General features: G+C 40.4%; 1 protein-coding gene across 1 annotated transcript in view; it reads right to left on the minus strand.

Annotated features, from left to right (window-relative positions):
* ADARB1 (adenosine deaminase RNA specific B1) overlaps window positions 1-23,107 on the minus strand; it is a 502,731-nt gene that overhangs the window by 478,661 nt on the left and 963 nt on the right. The window lies entirely within an intron of this gene.

Below are 23,107 nucleotides of genomic sequence, written 5' to 3' on the forward strand. Positions count from 1 at the left end.
GCTTCAGAGCTTCCCAAACCCCACCAGAGAAAGAGAAAAGAGGAGCGATAGATGTAGAAAGGTTGGTAGGGTTTCTCAGTCCCCACCAGCAGTAGGAAGACTAGGCAGGAGGTGGAAAGAGGGGTGGGAAGGGGAGAATAAGCGGAGGGTGGGCATGAGTTAGAGAGGTTAAACAGGAGAGAGTTGAAGAGAAGATAGGAGAAGGGGGTAAGTTACAGGAGTGAGAAGGGAGGGAGTTGGTGTGGGGGAGGAGAAGGAACATGGAAGGGGAGAAGTGGAGAGTGATAGTGAAATTGTACGGACACATTCACTGTGCCCTTATCCCCACACAAACGTTTTCCCTCACAAACACACACACATCCCCCTCACCTAAACAACTCCTACTAGCCCTCTCCCACACACACACACACAGTGGAGGGGGAGGAAGTGGGGGGGGGGGGGAAGCAAGCACACACACACACACACACAGATACTGCCCTGTCCCCCGCCCCTCAGCATACCCACTACCAGCTGCACACCCATCCTCACACCACCCACCTCCATTCATCTACACTACACACAAAACCTTCTACCCCCTACACATACCTACATCAGCACCATCAACCCACGCATACTCTTCACCATTGCTCCCCTATCACACACACACATACCAGAGGAGGCAGGGGTAACATGGAGTGTGCGCCCGCACCCCTTCCCATCTACATTACTCCCATCCGCTATCACCCCCATATTTAATTCATCTACACCACTACCTCCCAATACAAATGAGGTGAAGAGAGAGCATGCAGGACAAAGTGGAGAGTGAAAGGTGGAGGCAGGGATGCTCATACCTGCTCATCCCCCCACCCCATATCACTTCTATCCCCCATACTAGCAGGGTTGGCTAGTGAGCAAGCAGAGGTGCAGCCCCTAATATGTATGTGTGTATATCTATATCTGCCTATCTATAGCTGTCTATATCTATATAGATATGTACATAATAGAAAAAAGGTTAGGCAAAAAATCAAAATGCAAGTGTTCAATCCTGCATACAGTATAAAAAACTATAGAACTCTAATCTAACTGATCAAATTGCTTATTAAAATATATAATTTTATTACAAAATAGTAGAAACTTAAAATCATCCTGTAATAAATAAGAGGCCTAGATCAATTTTATATCAATTAGCAATATATTTCAAGTTTCTTCTTTAAATACATTCATTGCACATTTGTCTTAAGAGTAAACTGGATAAAAATCAGACCTTGTGCCAAAAAAACTCAAAAATGCAAGTTTTGGTAATCACAATCAAGTACATTCAATACAACATGAACATTGCCCACAGCCAGGTGGAACCCGGTTGATAGAGTTAAAGTTCATCTATCTTAACTGATGTTTCACTTCTCACACTATATTGTGTGTTCCTTTTAGTTTTTCAGAAGATGCCTTAACTTTATGAAGAGTTCCTCATTCCCCGACAAAGACCATTTGTTTCATCAAGTATAGCTTCCTCAAAGGGGCTAATCCCAAGCGATTTGAGGACTCACATATCCAAAAGTTAAATGGAATGCTACTGTGCTTTAACCACAGATCTGACTTCAATACTGCTCCGATGTCAGAAAACCTGTTCTGTGTAGATTGTTTTTTGTTTTTTTTGTATATTCTCAGCCTTCCTTCTCTGCTTCTTGATTGTGGGAAATCCAGTACAGTTTGGTCTTAAGACAAATGTGCAATGAATGTATTTAAAGAAGAAACCAGAAATATATGGTTGATTGATTTAAAAGGGATTAGGCCCATGATTTATTGAAGGATTAATTTTTTCTACTATTTTATAATATAATTTGATCAGTTATGTGTCCTACAGCTTTTTTGTACCATATGTACACATATATATATAGAGAGAGAGAGAGAGAGAAAAAATGGATAAAGCAGTCATAAACAAATGGAGTGTTCAGAAAACTATTCCCAATGTAATAAAAAAATCAAAAAACACTAGTGCAAGTATTGCACTAGTGTTTGCACAGAATTTGTAAGATCTGTAGCAATTTAAGAATACCAAACAGTGAACCATGAATGTAATAAGCTAGGAAAAGAGACCTTCATAGAAGCAGAGCAGAGCAGACTCATGAAAGCATTGTAACTTAGGCTTGAAAGTCACTTCAAATGCTCTTTTGCTATGACAAGTTTAATCATTGGCTTCAATGGTTCTATTATCCACTTTTTTTTTTTTTTTTTTAAGAATTTTATAGTGCAAGTGATAAGCATACAAAGTGCAATGAATATAAAGATAGGAGTAACATTCTTAGTTAAGACTCGCTTGGAAATCTGCACCCAATGTTCATGTCATGTTCAGCCCGACGCAAATCGCATTTTGTTTGCCTTCCTTAAGGGCAAAATATGTGTAAAGTGTTGCAGTTTCTGCAGTTACTGTAAAACTGTCAGTATTGCGTACACAGTAACTGCAGAAACTGCAACACTTTACACATATTTTGCCCTTAAGGAAGGCGATTTGTTCGGGCTGAACATGCTTTTTTTTTTTTTACACATCCCCGTTATAACCCCGCTCATAAAATCTTTGTGCTAATGCTTCCGCTTGTTCCTTAAATTCAACAACAGTTGAGCAGACCCGGAGTCTCAGAAATTGACTTATAGGAATAGTATTTTTAAGAGATTTTGGATGGAAGCTATTGTAATAAAGTATTTTTATCAATCGACTTATGAAAAATCGGTTTATAAAGTACCTTGTTGCTTATAAATCAATAAATCTAAGAACAAAACATATTCTTGATGATAACTATGGGAAAATTGAAGGCTAGGGTCCATCTTCTAATGACCCTATCCATATAACCAGTATATCATCAATATACCATCCCCAAAATTTGTATATATTTCCAAAATTCAGACTTATAGACATAGACATTCAAAATCCCCAACGTACAAACAGGCAATGGAAGAAGCCATCGTTGACTCCTTTTATTTGATGGTACAGAACATTCTCAAATTTGAAAAAGCTGTTTTTTAAACAAATATTAAGGCACAAGTGTTCATACCTACCCTTCAATACTATCTCAACCTGTGTGTGTCTCAACTTGAGTGTATATTATCAGCCCAAATATTCAAGGGCATGCAAACCTTTGAGCAGGGCCATTTTATTATTTACCTTATTGTTATGGTTTGGTTAATGATTGTGCTATTCTGTGATGCATAATAGTAGTTTAATTTGAAACACATTAAAAATAAGACTAGTTTTGTTTTATCACTCTTGTTTTCTTAAAATGCTACACATCTTACATTTTCTGCCAGGGTATATAAACTTACAATCACAAGTGTACATAGCAAAATGATAAAAAAAATATTTAATTTAATCACTGATAAATACGCATACAAAATATTTTAAATAGCTACATGCAAAACAGAATACATAGTACTTCATGACATAAAGATAAAATCTTTTGATGGACAATCAATGTAAATGATGTTTACCAGCTCAGTTGTCTAACATGTCAAACCTCAAACCAGTCTTTTACTAATCAGGCTAAATGCTTCAAAATGAATTTCAGTGTGGAATTCATGTATTGCAACATCTTGAAAAAAGTGTTGGAAAAATGCTCAAAACATCTGTGGCTTAAACAAAGTTGAATTGAAGAAGAGTGCCTTGTTCCCCTGACAAAAGGCCTTTCGTTTTGCCAATAATTGCTTCCTCAGAGGGAGATTGTACACAAACCGAGGACTCGGAGAACTACAAATGTAAAATAAATGGTTGGCTATACTTTCTAGAACCATATTTGATATAGAAATAATGTGAAACAATGAAAATACTGGTAACTTATTAGACTTCACAAATATATTTCAAATCTGGCAGTAACATGAAATGAAGTACTTTTCTTGAGTGTTGTCAGACTTAGCTTTCACAGCAAACTTATACAGTCTGGAAATATTTAAAACTAAATGAATCATTCCATCTGGACTTGAACTAGGTATGAATGTGTTAAAACAAAGAATGTTAGAGGAATGGGAGTAGGGTACAGTTTTTGTTTGTGAGTCAGATTGTGTGAGAGGTTAAAGAGGGTATATGCAAGGGGGAACAGGATAAGAACATGGTAGGAACACTACAATTCAGATCCTCTCTCGATCTCAGATTCTATCCACAGATCCTGGAACCTCCCATCCTTCCTACCGCTCTCTACTCCCCAGATCCTAAAACCCACTTCCCAAACCCAGAACCTTCTCCCCCTCCTCTACTCCATCCCAGATTCCTGATCTTCTCTTTTTCCTCATCTCCTGTCCTCTTTCCTTTACAATCCTCCTTAGTCCTCTTATCTTCTCTTCACCCCATTCCTGATCCTCCTCCTTCTTCTCTTCATCTCTTTTCTTCTCATTCTCTCCTTTTCCTCTCCCTATCCCTGAGATCTCCCTATATGGATATTTGAAATCCCCTTTCTTATAATAAATTACAGAGATACTAGCAAGATTGTAAAGCTGCTTTAATATTTATAATGTAATATAAAAATTAAAAATGTTTGCCAATGTGCTTCAGAATTTTCTATTTTTTTTGCCACCGAATCTACCCCTGAGCTGTTGCAGGAAACAGTGGGTCTATGCCGTAGATCTTCTGTTTTCTGCTGTCCAGACTTGGGGAAGGGTGGTTGGCAGTGCCTTAGGGCAGCAAAATCCTAAATCTGTCACTGTTACCAGTGGAATTCACTTCCACTCCTCGAGAGCTACAAATGGTCATGTTTTTAAGATATCCCTAAGAAGTATGTATATGATTGATTTGCATGCCTGCTATATCAGTTGTATGCAAATCTATCTCAGGCATATTCCTGAGTGATATCCTGAAAATTTGACCTGTTTGTGGTCTTTGAGGACTGGAAGTGAATACAATTAGCATATTTATATTATAGTGGATATATTCACTTAGAAAAGATGTAACAAACTGCACTGTATTGATTGGACATTTTACTTACCTTCTCTGCATTCCCTAATGTGGCAAATGTTTCTTTGCTTTTCATATTTTTTTCTGTTTGATGTATAACTGCACTTACTTAAATGTGCTACATGTTCTGTTCTTCCTGATTTGTAGACATAAATAGAATTGTAATGACAGAAAAGCATTTTGTTATGCTAAATTTAGCTTTTAGATTGTTTTTAAATCTGTATCTATTTTATGCCTAGATTTCATTAAAATGCTATAAATATAGCAGAAGTAGCACCCACGATATAAAAAAAATATAAGGGGGGGGGGGGGGGGGCTTGGTTAGGCTAATTTCCCTGCTCTTGCATCACATAGGTAATTTCCACAACGCACAATACATTTATTGCACCCGCGCTATTTTTCGCATTGTATGCTGATTAATCCAACCACAGGCGCATTACCGACCAAAAAGGTTTTTATCGCACATGACAGAGAGATACTGAGAGACTCTGTGGAGACCAATAGGTAAGCTTACTATTTATACCACTGTAAGAGGTGGTGCTTTTAAATCGGGATGAGGTAGTCTTACATACACAGAGGTACGAACAGCAAGTTGATATCACTGAAGATTTTCTGTCATTTGGAGCAATGAAAGGTAAAAGAAGTACAGTGTATTCTCTACTTAACTTGATTTCGTTAGTTAGAACTCAACTGTTACCCATCTTATTTGAGCAATCACTAGTTAAGAAAAACCACTCCCAGAATAGAGAATTCATGATTGGAAACAGACGGTAATATACTGACAAGGAAAGAAGGTAGTCTAGATTAATAATACCTTTTGGTATATTTTTAATTACAAATCTAGCGACACACTGAAAGATCTCCATTCTTTGAGACCTCTCCTACCAGGTTGATATATCTCACTGGACTGGAATTTTTTAAAGTTAAGAAATGTTATAGAAACATAGAAACATAGAAATGACAGCAGAAGAAGACCAAACGGCCCATCCAGTCTGCCCAGCAAGCCTCACACATTCTCTCTCATATACTTATCTGTTTCTCTTAGCTCTTGGTTCTATTTCCCTTCCACCCCCACCATTAATGTAGAGAGCAGTGATGGAGCTGCATCCAAGTGAAATGTCTAGCTTGATTAGTTAGGGGTAGTAGGGGTAGTAACCGCCGCAATAAGCAAGCTACACCCATGCTTATTTGTTTTACCCAGACTATGTTATACAGCCCTTATTGGTTGTTTTTCTTCTCCCCTGCCGTTGAAGCAGAGAGCTCTGCTGGATGTGTGAAGTATCAGTTTTTCTTCTGCCCTGCCGTTGAAGCAGAGAACTATGCTGGATATGCATTGAAAGTGAAGGGGCGTGGGATAAACACTGTGGATCCATAAATTCAAGAGGCCGCCAATGAAGAGTGGGGGACTCGCCAGAATGATGGCTACTGCCTGGAGACAATACCCTTATTCAATAAACATACACATGCTTACTGTGACTCCAACATCGCTCTAAGCTACAACAGCAAGAGGAAATATGGAAAAAAGGATTTGCACTCACAAAGAGGGGAGTAGCTGGCTTGTTACGGCGGTTACTACCCCAAACCAAATAAGCCTGATACTTCACTTTCAATGCATATCCAGTATAGTTCTCTGCTTCAACGGCAGGGCAGAAGAAAAACTGATACTTCACACATCCAGCAGAGCTCTCTGCTTCATCGGCAGAAAAGCTAACTTATAGATTTATTTTATTATGCTTATTTTTAACTTTTGTTTGTTTATACCCTGACTGCAATGTGCATGCATTCAATCTGTCGTGAGTCCGCTTCTAATTTTATTGATCCTGCTCGATATATATTTGGATATTCCTCTGCAGGTATCTGTTCCATTGATTGCTTCAGCCCTCCCACTTCCCCCCTGAAAGTGAATTGGCTACATCATTAATAGGCCTTAAGTCCTTAAGTAAAGGCTTTAAAATGAATACCCTGGTTCCTTCTTCCTTATGACAGGTAAGATCCCCAGCCTTACCTATAGCTCTGTAGGTTAAGTACACCTGGACTGACCTAAACCACGGGCAGGAGGCTGGTGGTTGCAGCTTTTGATGGTATGTCATCATAACACATAATGAAAAGGAGGGACTGAAGTAGGTTTTAGGGGCCCTAGTGCAATCATATCTTAGAGAGTAGTAAAGAGGCAGTGAAACACTTTTAAGCAAGCATGCCATTCAGGAGTCCTTTTTTTTTTTTTAAGTTTTTTGATCATAAGTAGCTTTATAAACTTAACTATTCTATAGCATTTTTGCTTAATTTTTTGCATCACTTTTACTAGACAGACAGATGCATAAAAGGAATGTGCTAAAAAAAACTGCTAGTATAAGCTGGAAAATAACTGTGCTACTGTGCTATGTTTAGAGTATTTCAAGATCAATGCTGACACTACAGCCTTAGCTGTAAGTTCATCTTACACACAGATATTTGCATTCTGAGTAATAAATTTACATATAGACACTTGAAATAATTTTTAATTAATAACGTCATAGATGTTTTGCCAATTGTGTCTCTTAGGCATTGGTTTAGGAGTTAGAGATGTGAAGAGGTGTAAACCTTTTAAAATATCTGGTATTAGTAAATGAGCTCTGAGAGAGCTGTACTGTTGTACTCTCTCTCTGTCCAAAAGCTATGTATCTTATTATATTTTTTGCTGTTTTAATAAAAAGGACTTTTCTCCTCAAGCTGCTGGCTCTAAGCGTTTATTAAACCTCAACAGTAGGATAACCATTTAATGCATCAATTGTATTGCATGATTTCTCTGCATCTCCATAATTATCTAAATGTTTCTTGTATACTGACTAACTTGCTGAATTGAACAATTTCATTTGTGGCAGTTTGCTCCTGCTAATCCCTCTAGACCACATGCTGTGTCCTCATGTGATTTAAGTACTTGGACAGCACAGTAAAATAGGTTGTTAGGTAGGCTTCCTGATTTTTCCTGCTGCCCTTTTATTTTAATCTGTTTTTTAAATTTGTTTTTTTTTTTGTTCTAAGCATACATGTGAGTATATGAACTGTACAAGCATTTGTTTTATAAAAACTCTGAGTGGCAATAGGCTTTAATCAGTTTTTTATCCCCTCCACATACTGTGACTGTATTTGTGAGTAATTGTGCAGGGAAGGTAATGGGTGGCGTGTGACAGAGCAGATTCATCTTATTGCTCAGGTTCACTTAAACACATTCTTCCCTTTAAAAGGGACTCTGAAACCGAAGGAGGACTATACAAGGTCTCAGTTTTGTACAGTGTCCTGGTATGTTCTGAAAATGCTTAATGCAGGGGTTTTCAATTTTTCAGGGAACACTGACCCCTTTTCAGCTCCAAAAACTTTCACAGACCCCAACCCACTTCTTAATTTTTGCATGCACTCCAGAATCATTCATACTGTTTAAAGCTTGGATCTAGACTGAATACGGAGGGAGGGCAGTTTCCAAAGCTATTTAAAAATTGCCCCCATAACTGAAGGTTGAGGGGGATCCCACTTTCCAATCCAGCTGCAAGGGAGAAAAGGAAGCAAGTTCAACAAAGTTCCAGATTGGCAAATTGGTATGGCCTGGCAGAAAATCAGCACTGGTGTTTGCAAACCCTTAATCTAATTTTCAAAGGGAAACTGCCCGCGGAGTTCCGTTTTGAAAACTCGGGCTGACAGGGGAAAGCCAGCACTTTTGTTCCTGGGTGCTTTTCATCTGCCTTTAAAGCAGGTGCAAAGTACATGTGTGAAAGTATGCACCAGGATTTCAAAACTAAATCCCTGTATGTACTTGCCTTCCCCCACCTAGCCTGCTTCTTTTTTCCCCCTGCAGATAAAAGTGTATTAACTGTTCACAGCACAGGTGCTTTTACCCTTAGTGACATCTGCTGTGAAGCAAGCATAAGGTACATGTGTGAAAGAATGCATGAGGAACCCAGAATTTAATCTCTGCATCTACTTTCCCTCCCTTAGTCTAGCCCTGCTCCTTTTTCCCCCTCCCAGGTAAGCTGTGTGTATTACGTCCTTTCCTGACTGTTTTCTCTATTTAATTTTTAGCGTATGAATCCCAGTTCGCTGTCCCTCCCTATGCAGCCTTTCCGGCGAAACACAGGGTCCGTGTCGGGGGACAACTTTTACTGTATTGCTTTGAATATTTTCAAGATCTAGGAGTTTGCTTTTGAGTAAAGAAGTGAAATATTATGAATTTGTATTTGTATTTACTTCTTCCGCACTCCTTTTTGATTTGACTGCACAGAGCTGTACATCTTGAAGCGCTATTCTGTAGTAGTAAAATCACTTTGCAGGTTGTGATAGCTTTTATTGGATCAAGATAAAAGTAATTCAAAGATGCTGTATTATATGAAGCTTTTGAGACCAAACTACCAGAACGCTGCACTTTAAAGTAGACCAAGCTACTATCTCAGAAACAACGGGGAGCAAATTAAGACCAGGGAGACAGTTCGCAAAACCATTAGTTCAGATACAGCACATCATTGCCAGGCAAGCTGCTAATCACTTTCAAATCAATGATGCTCTTTATTCTAATGAAGTTACCACCTAATAACACCCCACACCCTAATTTCTCATAAAGCAACCTCGAGACTAATATTAAAGCCCATTAATTTAAAGTAGGATTCTTAACTAGCATGCACAATGGTTGCTATGCTGAAAACAGCAGTTTGGCAAATATCTCAAAACAGATTCAATCACCCTAACTTTGAACTATTTTTAATTCCACAGCAAATGATTTTAAAAGTGGGACTCAAGTAAAGCTGAGACCTGTGCAGCTGCCATCTGATTTGTACATAATATCAGCTCAGTGCCTCAAAAAAAAGAAACAAAACCCACCACCAGAGATCAGAATGCCATGCTAGCTACTTTCCTCATTGCTGGGGCACATAATTAGTTGTTTCAAATAATTGTTTTCTTTAATTCACACGCTTATTTCAGCATTCACCTTTTCTACAAGGATGAAAAGACATAAAAATGTCAAGAAGGAACATTATAGAAACATTAAAGAGGAACTTTCACACCACTGTTAATTTAACTAAAACCATTTGAGAGCGCGCTATGCTCCATTTCCTGTAAAACTACTTGGCAGAAAAACAAACAGTCCTGATCTCAAACTTTTCTACCTGCTTTTCTACAACCAAGACAGATGCTTTTATGCCATCAGCATTCACTGCCACAAGAATCGTGATGGCACACATTCACAACAGATTTCAGAGCAAGATCAAAGAGAAATATATCAGCTAACACAGGGGTGGGCAGCTCTGGTCTTTGAGTGCCACAAGCATAAGAACATGCCATACTGGGTCAGACCAAGTGTCCATCAAGCCCAGCATCCTGTTTCCAACAGTGGCCAATCCAGGCCATAAAAACCTGGCAAGTACCCAAAATAAGTCTATTCCATGCTACTGTTGCTAGTAATAGCAGTGGCTATTTTCTAAGTCAACTTAATTAATAGCAGGTAATGGACTTCTCCTCCAAGAACTTATCCAAACCTTTTCTAAACACAGCTACACTAACTGCACTAACCACATCCTCTGGAAACAAATTCCAGAGTTTAATTGTGCGTTGAGTGAAAAAGAACTCTCTCTGATTAGTTTTAAATGTGCCACATGCTAACTTCATGGAATGCACCCTAGTCTATTATCCGAAAGAGTAAATAACTGATTCACATAAACCCGTTCTAGACCTCTCATGATTTTAAACACCTCTATCATATCCCCCCTCAGCCGTCTCTTCTCCAAGCTGAAAAGTCCTAACCTCTTTAGTCTTTCCTCATAGGGGAGCTGTTCCATCCCCTTTATCATTTTGGTAGCCCTTCTCTGTACCTTCTCCATCGCAATTATATCTTTTTTTCAGATGCGGCGACCAGAATTGTACACAGTATTCGAGGTGGGGTCTCACCAAGGAGCGATACAGAGGCATTATGACATCTTCCGTTTTATTCACCATTCCCTAATAATTCCCAACATTCTGTTTGCTTTTTTGACTGCCGCAGCACACTGTACCGATGATTTCAATGTGTTATCCACTATGCCGCCTAGATCTCTTTCTTGGGTGGTAGCTCCTAATATGAAATCTAACATTGTGTAACTATAGCATGGGTTATTTTTCCCTATATGCATCACCTTGCACTTATCCACATTATATTCCATTTGCCATTTTGATGTCCAATTTTTCAGTCTCACAAGGTCTTCCTGCAGTTTATCACAATCCGCTTGCGATTTAACTACTCTGAACAATTTTGTATCTTCTACAAATCTGATTACCTCACTTGTTGTATTTCTTTCCAGATCATTTATAAATATATTGAAAAGTACAGGTCCCAATACAGTTCTGGTTTTCAGGATATCCACAATGAATAAGTATGAGGTATATTTCTAAGTTCAAATCAAATACTAAGGGAAGGAAACTGTAAGAATGTTCATAAATCCAATTCCTAGTGGAGTGTTTTGAAAATATATTTAAGATATAAAAAGATAAATAGTGCAATAAACAACCAACATTACAAACATTTTTCCCCTTTTTTCCATCATCCCACCAGATATAAACCCCCTTCTCTATTCAGTAATACAAATATTCATGATGGTCAGTGAGGAGAGTGAATAATCATACAGTAGCTACTAGAAGAACAATTTGTGAAAAGATAAACAGATAAGCTACATCTTCATTCATTCAAGGTTAAGCTCAGCACCCCATTAGTGTTTTATTTTGCAAACAGAACAAAATGTATAATCACAAGTTTATGCTACTAGAAAGTGCATTTTTTTTTAGCATTCCACCAGTGTAAAGTATTTAGAGAAAGATCCCAAATGTTATAAAACATCTTAGCTTTCTCAGTAGTTAATAAAGCTGTATGAAATGCCATGCACATCAAGTAATGTATTTTAGCTTTCCACATGTACGTCAGATGGGAACTCACCTAACCATTTCAGTAAGATGCATCTTTTTGCAATAAAACAGAAAAAGCTTATGGACTCTACTTATCAGGTGATGTCTTGACAAATAACCTAAGATACAGAAGACTGCAGTCATAGGTATTTCTTTCCTGGACATACGAATCAATTCTCCCAAAATATTGTCCCAGAATTTACTAATAAGAAGGCTTTCCCACAAACAAAAAAATACTAAGGAGCAGATTTTAAAAGCTCTGCACGCCGATGTTGCATAGGCCGCCGGCACGCACAAACTTGATTAATAGCCGTTAATGGACTTCTCCTCCAAGAACTTTCCAAACCTTTTTTGAACCCAGCTATACTAACTGCACTAACCACATCCTCTGGCAACAAATTCCAAAGCTTTATTGTGCGTTGAGTGAAAAAGAATTTTCTCCAATTAGTCTTAAATGTGCTACTTGCTAACTTCATGGAATGCCCCCTAGTCCTTCTATTATTCAAAAGTGTAAATAACAGAGTCACATCTACTCGTTCAAGACCTCTCATGATCTTAAAGACCTCTATCATATCCCCTCTCAGCCGTCTCTTCTCCAAGCTGAACAGCCCTAACCTCTTCAGCCTTTCCTCATAGGGGAGCTGTTCCATCCCCTTTATCATTTTGGTTGCCCTTCTTTGTACCTTTTCCATCGCAACTATATTTTTTTGAGATGCGGCAAACAGAATTGTACACAGTTTTCAAGGTGTGGTCTCACCATGGAGCGATATATAGGCATAATGACATTTTCCGTTTTATTAACCATTCCTTTCCTAATAATTCCTAACATTCTGTTTGCTTTTTTGACTGTGGCAGCACACTGAGCCGACGATTTTAAAGTATTATCCACTATGATGCCTAGATCTTTTTCCTGGGTGGTAGCTCCTAATATAGAACCTAACATCGTGTAACTACAGCAAGGGTTATTTTTCCCTATATGCAACACCTTGCACTTGTCCACATTAAATTTCATCTGCCATTTGGATGCCCAATCTTCCAGTCTTGCAAGGTCCTCCTGTAATGTATCACAGTCTGCTTTTGATTTAACTACTCTGAATAATTTCATATCATCACAAATTTGATAATCTCACTCGTCGTATTCCTTTCCAGATCATTTATATATATATTGAAAAGCACCGGTCCAAGTACAGATCCCTGAGGCACTCCACTGTTTACCCTTTTCCACTGAGAAAATTGACCATTTAATCCTACTCTGTTTCCTGTCTTTTAACCAGCTTGTAATCCACAAAAGGACATCGCCTCCTATCCCATGATTTTTTAGTTTTCATAGAAGCCTCTCTTGAGGGACTTTGTCAAACGCCTTCTGAAAATCCAAATACACTATATCTACTGGTTCACCTTTATCCACATGTTTATTAACCCCTTCAAAAAAATGAAGCAGATTTGTTAGGCAAGACTTCCCTTGGGTAATTCTGTGTTGACTGTGTTCCATTAAATCATGTCTTTCTATATGCTCTACGATTTTGATCTTGAGAATAGTTTCCACTATTTTTCCCGGCACTGAAGTTAGGCTCACTGGTCTATAGTTACCTGGATCACCCCTGGAGCCTTTTTTAAATATTGGGGTTACATAGGCCACCCTCCAGTCTTCAGGTACAATGGATGATTTTAATGATAGGTTACAAATTTTAACTAATAGATCAGAAATTTCATTTTTTAGTTCCTTCAGTACCCTAGGATGCATACCATCCGGTCCAGGTGATTTGATACTCTTTAGTTTGTCAATCTGGCCTACTACATCTTCCAGGTTCACAGTGATTTCGGTCAGTTCGTCTGATTCATCACTCCTGAAAACCATCTCCGGAACTGGTATCTCCCCAACATCTTCATTAGTAAACACGGAAGCAAATAATTAATTTAGTTTTTCTGCAATGGCCTTATCTTCCCTAAGAGCCCCTTTAACCCCTTGGTCATCTAATGGTCCAACCGATTCCCTCACAGGTTTCTTGCTTTGGATATATAATGCCAACTTTTCAGGGTGTATGTTGATGACCTCCACAGCACTACCCAAGAGGAGGGAGTCACTGGCGCTTCATCTGAGGGGGAAACAAGTTCTGTGCCATCCCCACAGTGGGATTCTGCTTCGGAGGCGAGAAACGCTGAAGGTGACTTTGACCCAGGATTGCCATCAGAGGGGAGTCTGCCGGCAGGATATGCCACTCCAGATAGTGAGTACTGTTTCTCGTGTTCCCCCCTGGCTTGTTAAACCAGCAGTGGTTACATTAGATTCACTTTGGGATTTGATTGCGAACTTTTCCCAGTCCTTTGGTGATTATTCCCATCGGTTAGAGGCTGTTTCTCTGAGGCTGGATTTGGTTGCTCAAGATCACCAGAGAATATTGCAGGAACACTCAGAGAATTTTAATTCTCTGAGGTAGGAAGTCAATGAGGTACAAGCAGTCAATGCTATGATTATACAAGAAGATTTATCTTTATCTAGAAGACTGGAAGTTATAGAAAATCAACTTAGACACTTGAATTTGAGATTTACCAACTTTTCTAAAGTTGTGGGAGAACTACCCCGATTAACGCTTAGGAAATATTTCATTGATATTTTAAGAATTCCAGTTGATAAAATTCCCAATCTTGATAAAATGTTTATCAACCTTTTAAACCGAATTTCAGTCAATCGTATCATCCTCAAGCTATTATGGATTAGCTAATTTGTCTACATATCTGGAAAACTCTATTTATGAAGTTTCCGAGCCGTCTACATTGCTTGTCACCTTTTCATATGTTCAGGGAGTTACGTTTTGTGATGAAGTCTTATTTTCAAAATTTCAATGCTAGTTTTTTGGGTGCTCAAGTCAGGATATATCCTGACTTAGCTAAGGCTACATAGGACCGATGTAAAGCTGTTCTTCAAAATGCACCAAGAATTTTTTGCCCTTCGTGCTTCGTTTCTTCTGCATATTCCTAGTAAATGTATCGTGAAATTAAGTACAAATGCTTTTGGATTTTTTGCTCCTGAACAGTTAAGGAGGTTTCTTACTACTAGAGGGGTGAGTTTTGCATGTAACCCTTAGCTATCTATGTTTATCCATGATAATCGCTGGGAGTAGTATTTACATGCTGTCTATCGTACAAATACAGGATTCATTCTGTTTCTTTTCGCTCCTCTTAATTCTGATTCCTCCCTTAATTTTGGTCTTCATAGAGAGAGGAAGATTTGTTTTTTGTTTGTTGAATATACTTAAGATTGTATAATTAACATACATCTCTTTCACTCTATTTCTGTGCAAAATGATTTTGCTTCGTATTTTGAAAGTTGCAATAAATAAAATTATAAAAAAAGTCTGAGAAAAAAAGCAATCTTTTACACCTTTAAAATCAAAATGGTTAGCGACAGACCCAATGATGTTCTAATGCCACTAATTTGTGATCTCAAATGCCAACTTAACTGTTCAGATGTTTCTTAAATTGACTGGGGGAAACTATTCAAGCTATGAGTTCCAGAAAATAGGGCCTGAAATCAAAGCTGTCATGGGTTTTACTTAAATGAGCTGAACTTAATGAGGGTACCTCTAGGAACCCTCTGTTTATAGAGCATAATGCTCAGTTTGGATGACAGATATGCAATATATGGTTTAGCATAGTTGCAGCACAAGTGTTTATGATTTTATGAATTAACATAGCTGTTTTAAATGTCACTCTCCACTGTACTAGAAGCCAGTGGAAAGAATGTTATACAGGAGTAATGTGCTCTCAGAGATCTGCACAATCTACAATGGTCCAAGAGCATTAGCGATAAGAGAAGGTAAATGGAGTTATAGTAGTCCAGTCCTGAAAGCACCAAGCCCTGTAGGATTGATTGAAAATCGCCAGATGACAATAGTGGTTTCAATTATCTCAACATTCTGCAAGCCTCCAAGGGCTACAGAACTCATGTTTGCAATACTTTCATTCCAGATAGAAACAACATAATTACAGACACAAGAAGCCAGCAGCAGTTCAAGGAGAATTGTTTCAGGGTGTAACAAACCCAGGACTTGAGAAGGGCATTCATCAGAATTCATAAAATTTCTCAAGGAACCACTAAAATAAATGTTAATTTTTTGTTTAACTGTACTGTCTGTGGCTCAAACGGTAGGGGTGTCAACATGCAAATCAGCTCTTTTTTGGCAAAATTCACAGATTAACTGTAGAGAAGATGAACTGCCACAAACGTCTGGGGAGTGTCTAGCACTTGCACTTTTCATGCTTACTCCACTGTAAGATCCAGTCATGTACTCATGTTAATTCCAAAAAGCATTTCAGAATATAGATCTAAAATTAAATCTCAGCTAAAGGTGGAATACTCCAATAATAAAATAGATAGCCCAACAGCTAATGCTCTGAACTGGAAATTAGAAGTTTCAAAATGGATTCCTGGATTAAACTCCTGCGTGCAGCCGCAGCCCTTTTGTAAAGGAGAGTCAGCTATTACTCTAATGATAATACTTGTTGGTCATACAAGGAACTAACCAATGGACTCTAGCTCTATGGCAGTGGTACTCACGCCCAGCCCTCAGGTTTTCAGGAGATCCCTAATGAATATGCATGAAATAGATTTGCATGCAAAGAAGACAGTTTGCATGCAAATCTGTCTCATGCATATTTATTAGGGATAAAACCTGACCTACTGGCGGCCCCTTGAGGGCTGGGAGTAAATACCACTGCTCTATGGGGAGCAACAGTTCGCGCTTCGAGCCAGACAAGCTACAATAATATTCAACCTACACATGAAAGTTAAGCATTGAAAAAGCTAGAAAAATTGTCAGAAGCCATGCATTATAGACTCTTGACGCTCTCCGTAAAGAAGGTCCAACATACTTTTCAAATGATTCAATTCTTGACTGTCACTCTATTTGTTCTAGCATGGATTTGCAGTTCTATGAGTATGCAAATAGCCCAAGAAAAAAATGCATATTTTTTTACATTCATGTGGCATTTGCATGCCATTAGCTTACTGCATCCCAAGGAGCCCCCATTTATTTTTATTTTTTTTTTACCATCTGCGCTAAGCAAAACCCATGTTAACATTTAACTCCAAATTTAGCACAGGTTTTATTACATTGGCCCCTACGTGAGCCTGGGAATAAACAAAAGGGCTATACACACAGATGGTTAAATTATTCTTACCTGATAATTTTCTTTCCTTTTCTTCCTGTTAAGCCAGTTGTCACATATGGGATTCCCTTTCATCAGATGACACACTTCTTTTATGTCCCCACTCTGGGTTATAAAAGGAGATAAGGTCCTGAGGGCCAATCCCAGAACCTACTGCCTGAGCACTGTGACCAATTCTCCCTTTATTGCCTTTAAAAACATCACAGGACTCACAAGACTGTTCTGAGTGAGCAGGAGGTACAAGTATCGAAAGAGAGAACAGGTACCTTTAGGGATACAGGGAATGTGCCTCGTGACTGATCCCACCTAACCCTGTGCTCCTGGGTGACTTCTGGACTGTTCCAGCAGGACTCGAGGGAAATAATTATCAGGTAAGAATAACCTTCCTTTCCCCCCCCCCCCATACCAGTCATCACATACAGGAGGTTACATAAGCTACTCCTTGCTAGAGCAAGAGGAAGACAGGGCTGCCTTGATAATTCCTGCCCCAAAGGCCTGCATGTCCAACCTGCTATGCTTAACAGAAGAACGTAATGACCAGGCAGCTGGCCTTACAAATTTCCTTCAGGGAGACTGAGGCTTCCTTTGCCCAGGATGATGCTTGTGGCCTTGTAGAATGAGCCCCCAGTGTTGCCGGGGTCTGTTTACCTAATAGTAAATAAGCTGATGTGATGGTTTCCCTAATTCACCAGGATATGGTGGCTTTGGAGGCTCTTTCCCCTTTCTAGGTGCCACCAAACAGGACAAATACCCTGTCTGTTTTCCTAAAGGCTATCTTTTCACAGACTGGACAGAAATGCTCAGGACCTCCTTGGCCCCACACATCGCGCAGAGCTTCTTCCCTCTATGTGAAAAGATAGCCAGGTAGAAAGATGCATGAAGACAATGGGGCCTCAGCCAAAGGAAGAACAGATGAGAGCAGATTATCTGATTGAGTCAGGACACCTGCCATTGGACCAAGGCACCTCTGGCCTTTTTGGGGGGGAGGGGGCTAGGGGGAGATGGCTGAACCCTCCTCCCTTTGAGGTTGTGCTGGGTGATAGCCCCAGTGGGTGAATGAGAAATAAATAAATCTCTGGTAGGGGAGGGGGGAGTGGGCTCACCCCTTCAAAGTTCCCAAGGGGACACTAAGGACTTCTGGCAGGAAACTTTCTTTTTCTACAAACTTTATTATGGCCATGCATAGACCTGCAGAACCAGGGACATCTGAATCACCAAGGGACAACGTTTGCCTCCTAGTGGAGAGTCGATAAAGCCGCGGATATCAGGATAAGTGTAGGGGTATTCGGAGTAATAGTTTAGCGCAAATGCCGTGTGAAAAAAAACCACTTTTTCCTCTGTTATTTCACATCATCCGATATCGTGCGGGCAAAGAAGTATATAATATAATTTCAAATTACTGAGAATTGGACCTAACCATTCTCCAGATAAGAGGATCAAAGTTAAAGGGGTTGTACACCTCACCGCGATGTGCACCGATGCATTTGTGCTAAACTATTACTCCAAATACCCCTACACTTATCCCGATATCCGCGGCTTTATCGACTCTCCCGGAGTTTTGTATCAACCCCAGCCACGATGCCTCCAGCACATTGAGCTTTGAGTTATGAGCCAACCTTAACAACTCATGTTCTCCTAAGTTACCTTGTAAACTGATTCCAGCGAGTATCATCTGGTTTACACAATATACAAATTTTGACAAAATTCGGTCCCCCTGACGCAGCTGGAAGCGAAACACGGCCCTGTCGGGGCCCTGTCGCACTTATAATATTGTGTACTATACATTGAATGCCATGCACACTATTCAGTGTGCAAATGTAAAATAAATAAATTGTCTTGCTGTCATATTGTTATTGTCCAGTATATTGTATGCCGCACATTTTTTTTGTTGTGAATAACTAACCTGTTACCATGTATGGAAAACATGAGGAGATATGTGAATCTGTGATTTGTTCCTGTGTATAATATGTAACACAGACAGGACAGTGCCCCTCTCTCTTTTCTGGGTTTTTGCTTACCATGCTTTTCTGCATCTCTGCTTCTGCTCTCTAGCCTTTCTCCCAATAGGTATGTGCAGTAACTGACAAGTTCCCAACAATAAAAAAACAAACCACTAATTATTCTACCAAAACTTCCCCACCCCGTGTGATTTCAAAGAAAGAGAAGGGGCCTGGCAAATGGAATCATAGATTCAGGGACTTATCTGTGAACAGCAGCACTTAAATCATAGTTCAGAGGGGAAGCTATTCTTTTAAAAAGAAAAATAAGCGTGATATGTTTTTTATTAGACTGACCTACAGAGGTATCTACAACTTGTTTTTTTTTGTCTTATTTCTATATATTGAACACAGCAACCAAATACAGTATGGTTTATTTATTTTATTTAGATTTATATTCCACTTTTCGCACTTTCAACGCTTCAAAGTGGATTACATTCAGGTACTGTAGGTATTTCCCTGTCCCCAGAGGGCTTACAATCTAACAGGTCTATCCAGTACCGAGCGGTAGGAAGAGCTGCGTTAGTGCCCAGGGCACCCGCGGTTGCCGCACGCACAGTGCAGCTCACCTACCGCTCGATCCTGAACACTAATTTTATGTAAATGTAAACCGCGTCCGTGAAGCCTTAGGCCCGCGCAACCCATTTTACTGGATAGAGCGCCTATACAGTATCCTGGGTGCGCGGGCCTAACGCTTCACGCCACGCTGGTATCTGTCATTTCAAATGTCATTTGAAATGACAGGTACCAGGAAGTCGGGTCCGATCGGATGCAAAAGTAAGTTGCTTCGCCGCTGTCATCGCTCTCCCCTCCTCCCGAAGCAGGGCGCGAAAAGCAGCCTTGCTCCGGGAGGAGGGGAGAGAGATGACAGCGGCAAAGCAAAAAAAAAAAGCGAAAAAAGCGAAAAAACCAAAAGGTAACCCTGACCCGACCCGACTGGACCCCGACCCGACCTACTTTTGCAGCCGTCCGGCCATCTGTAGAAGATATCGTTGCTCCCCTACCTCCCCGGGAAGATGGCTGCCAGCACGGGGGAAAGCGGCCCCTGTGCATTCAATTGGCTGCTCAAGACGTGACGTCACGACGTTTGACATCACGTCTTGAGCAGCCAATTGAATGCACAGGGGTCGCTTTCCCCCGTGCTGGCATCCATCTTACCCGGGGAGGGGAAGATACCTTCTTCAGATGGACCGGACGGCTGCAAAAAAAGTAAGTTTAGGCAGGAGAAGTCCGATCGGTGATGCAAAAGTAAGTCGCTTCACCGTGAAGCGACTTACTTTTGGTTTTGGTTTTTTTCGCTTTTTTTTTTTTTGCTTCGCCGCTGTCAGTCTCCCCTCCTCCTGGAGCAAGGCTGCTTTTCGCGCCCTGCTTCAGGAGGAGGGGAGAAGTGACAGCGGCGAAGCGACTTACTTTTTGGTTTTGTTTTTTTTTCGCTTTTTTTTTTTTTGCTTCGCCGCTGTCAGTCTCCCCTCCTCCTGGAGCAAGGCTGCTTTTCGCGCCCTGCTTCAGGAGGAGGGGAGAAGTGACAGCGGCGAAGCGACTTACTTTTTGCTTTTGGTTTTTTCGCTTTTTTTTGCTTCGGGAGGAAGGAGAGGACTGGGGCTGCCCCGGAGACCGGCACCCATGATCGCGGCCGGGGCAGGTGAGCGGGGGCTGGGGGAAAGCTTGCCACCTACCCTTACCCCTGCCTCTACCGCAGGGGTCAGGGTAGGCGGTAAGTTATCAGGTTAAACGCGCGACAAACGGCAGGGAAAGATAGCGATAGTCGGGGCGCGGGTTACAGGATGCTAGGGAATAGCTAATTCGCTCGTTTGCATGCAATATCCATGCCGCGTGCGGAAGGGGTTGGCCGGGGATTTTAGGACACGGTAGGAGTAGGTTAAAGGGGATTCGGGATCGCAGGAAGGGCTAACGCGGCCGGAAAGTGAGTAGAGAGCCGGTTAGGGATGGGGAAACCGCGGACGCACTTTACAGGATAGACCTGTAAGTTTGTACCTGAGGCAATGGAGGGTAAAGTGACTTGCCCAAGGTCACAAGGAGAGACAGTGGGACTTGAACCCTGGTCTCCTGGTTCATAGACTTTAATCACTAGGCTATTCCTCCACTCCTTTAGATCATGGGTGTCCAACTCCAGTCCTCGAGGGCCGCAAACTGATCCGATTTTCAGAGTAACCCTAATAAATATGCATGAGATAAATTTGCATACACTACCTCAATTGTATGCAGATCTGTCTCATGTATATTAATTAGAGGTTTCCTAAAAACTAGTCCAGTTTGTGGCCCTCGAGGACCAGAGTTGGACAACCCTGGTTTAGATGAAACCTATGGATTTAAAATACAAGAAATTGTGACTGAAGAGCCATTGATAGGTCTGATTTAAAGTGCTGATCCTAACTTTTCTATCACAAAGCATCTTACATTCATTAGCAGTTTACTATCAATATGCATTTAATACCCCTTTCAGCTGATGTCATCTTATACACAAAGCAGTCTCTCCATACTTCCAGTAATCCAGCTATAAATGCCCCTTAAACTTTGTTTATCCGTGAAAACTCCATTTAATGCAAGATGAAGCAAGCTAAAGGGACATAAAGGGGATAAGAGTTTTTTTTAAAAAAAAAAAGGCTGCTAAACTGAAAATGCATGATAAAAACGTGAGGAAAGGTAAAAATCCATAGTACTGCAGAAAATTATTAAAAAAAAAAGACATTAGTGGAGTCAGGCACTGGAAGTTGGAAGGTAAGTGTCAACAAAACAACTTTGCATGCAAGACCGTGCCCAAGCAGGGATGCATAGCACAGATCTGTTGGGCAGTTGTTGGCGCTGTTGGGCAGTTCATCGTTTTATGTAAACCGGAGTGATTTGTAATTCCCACAAGAACTTCGGTATATAAAAATTAAAAATAAATAAATAAATAAATCTCACATGCAAAGTCACTTTGGCAAGGCATGCCGAGTGAAATCAAATCATAAGTTCTCTGGGGCTGCCACCTACAGCCAAACAGTGCACTCTCTTTTGGGCCCAAGTTGGAATGCCGCTGTTTGGCTATATGTGCCCACTCCAGAGAGATTATCCTTTGATGTCAGTTGCATGTTTTGCCAAAATGTCCTTGCAGGTGAAATTGTGCCCAAGTCAGGATGCACAGCAGTCTTGCCTGCCAGGCCATTTTGGTCACGCTTTCCTTCCAACTTCCAGCATTTGCCTTCATATTGTTCAGTTTCTCCTCACTTTCCCTCCCCCCCTGAACAAAGTGTAAGCTTTCTGGGGCGAGCGCTTTCAACTGAACAGTAACACCAAAGTCAGGATACACAGTGCTAGAGCATGTTCCAATGTATTCCGCCCCGGAGGCGACAGTTCAGTTCCATGTGAACCGGTGCGATATGGATTGTATACAGGAACATCGGTATATAAAAAATTAAAATAAATAAATAAATGTACTGTCCAGCTGTAGATACCCAGGTGCAGAAAGCGGAGGAAAGGACAGGGAAGGAAAAGGGAAGCAAAGGGAAAATTTGAGCATAAGCTCTCTTGGGAGTGCAAAACTAGCTGAACAGTACACCAGAATTGCTATGCCCACCCCCAACGTGAATACTGTTTGGCTGTAGGTGCCTTCCCTAGAGAACTTAGACTTTAATTTTACTTGCCATGCCTTGCCACAATGGCCTTGGAGGCAAAATGTTCCCAAAAGTCAGGGTGCACACTGCCAATCTCTTATGTAATGCCATTATAGCAACTCTCTGGGGAAAGCCCCCATATCCAAACAGTTTGCACCTTAGTGCTGGGTATGTACTGTTCAGGAAAAGAAAACCTGTGACTGGTAACCCACTCCACATAGCTTGAGCTGGTAATTCAACACCTAGATCTGGGATTGAGTAAACTCACATTTCCGGTGGCCAATGATATTCAATTGCTGTGCCCAGTGTGGTAGAAGCAGCTAGACACTACCACACTGGTACAGCAATAGAATAACATGGCTACCAGAAATGTCAATTAACGTTTACACCAACTAAGACCCAAGAGTTAAATTTCCAGGATTAGGAAATATGCATTAATCAGTATACTATAGGGCACCTTCCTCCATTGCTGGAGAATAGATAATACTGTCAAAACCATGAGATAAGAGGTTTGC

Source organism: Rhinatrema bivittatum, chromosome 6 (genome assembly GCF_901001135.1).
Source record: "Rhinatrema bivittatum chromosome 6, aRhiBiv1.1, whole genome shotgun sequence".
NCBI lineage: Eukaryota > Metazoa > Chordata > Amphibia > Gymnophiona > Rhinatrematidae > Rhinatrema > Rhinatrema bivittatum.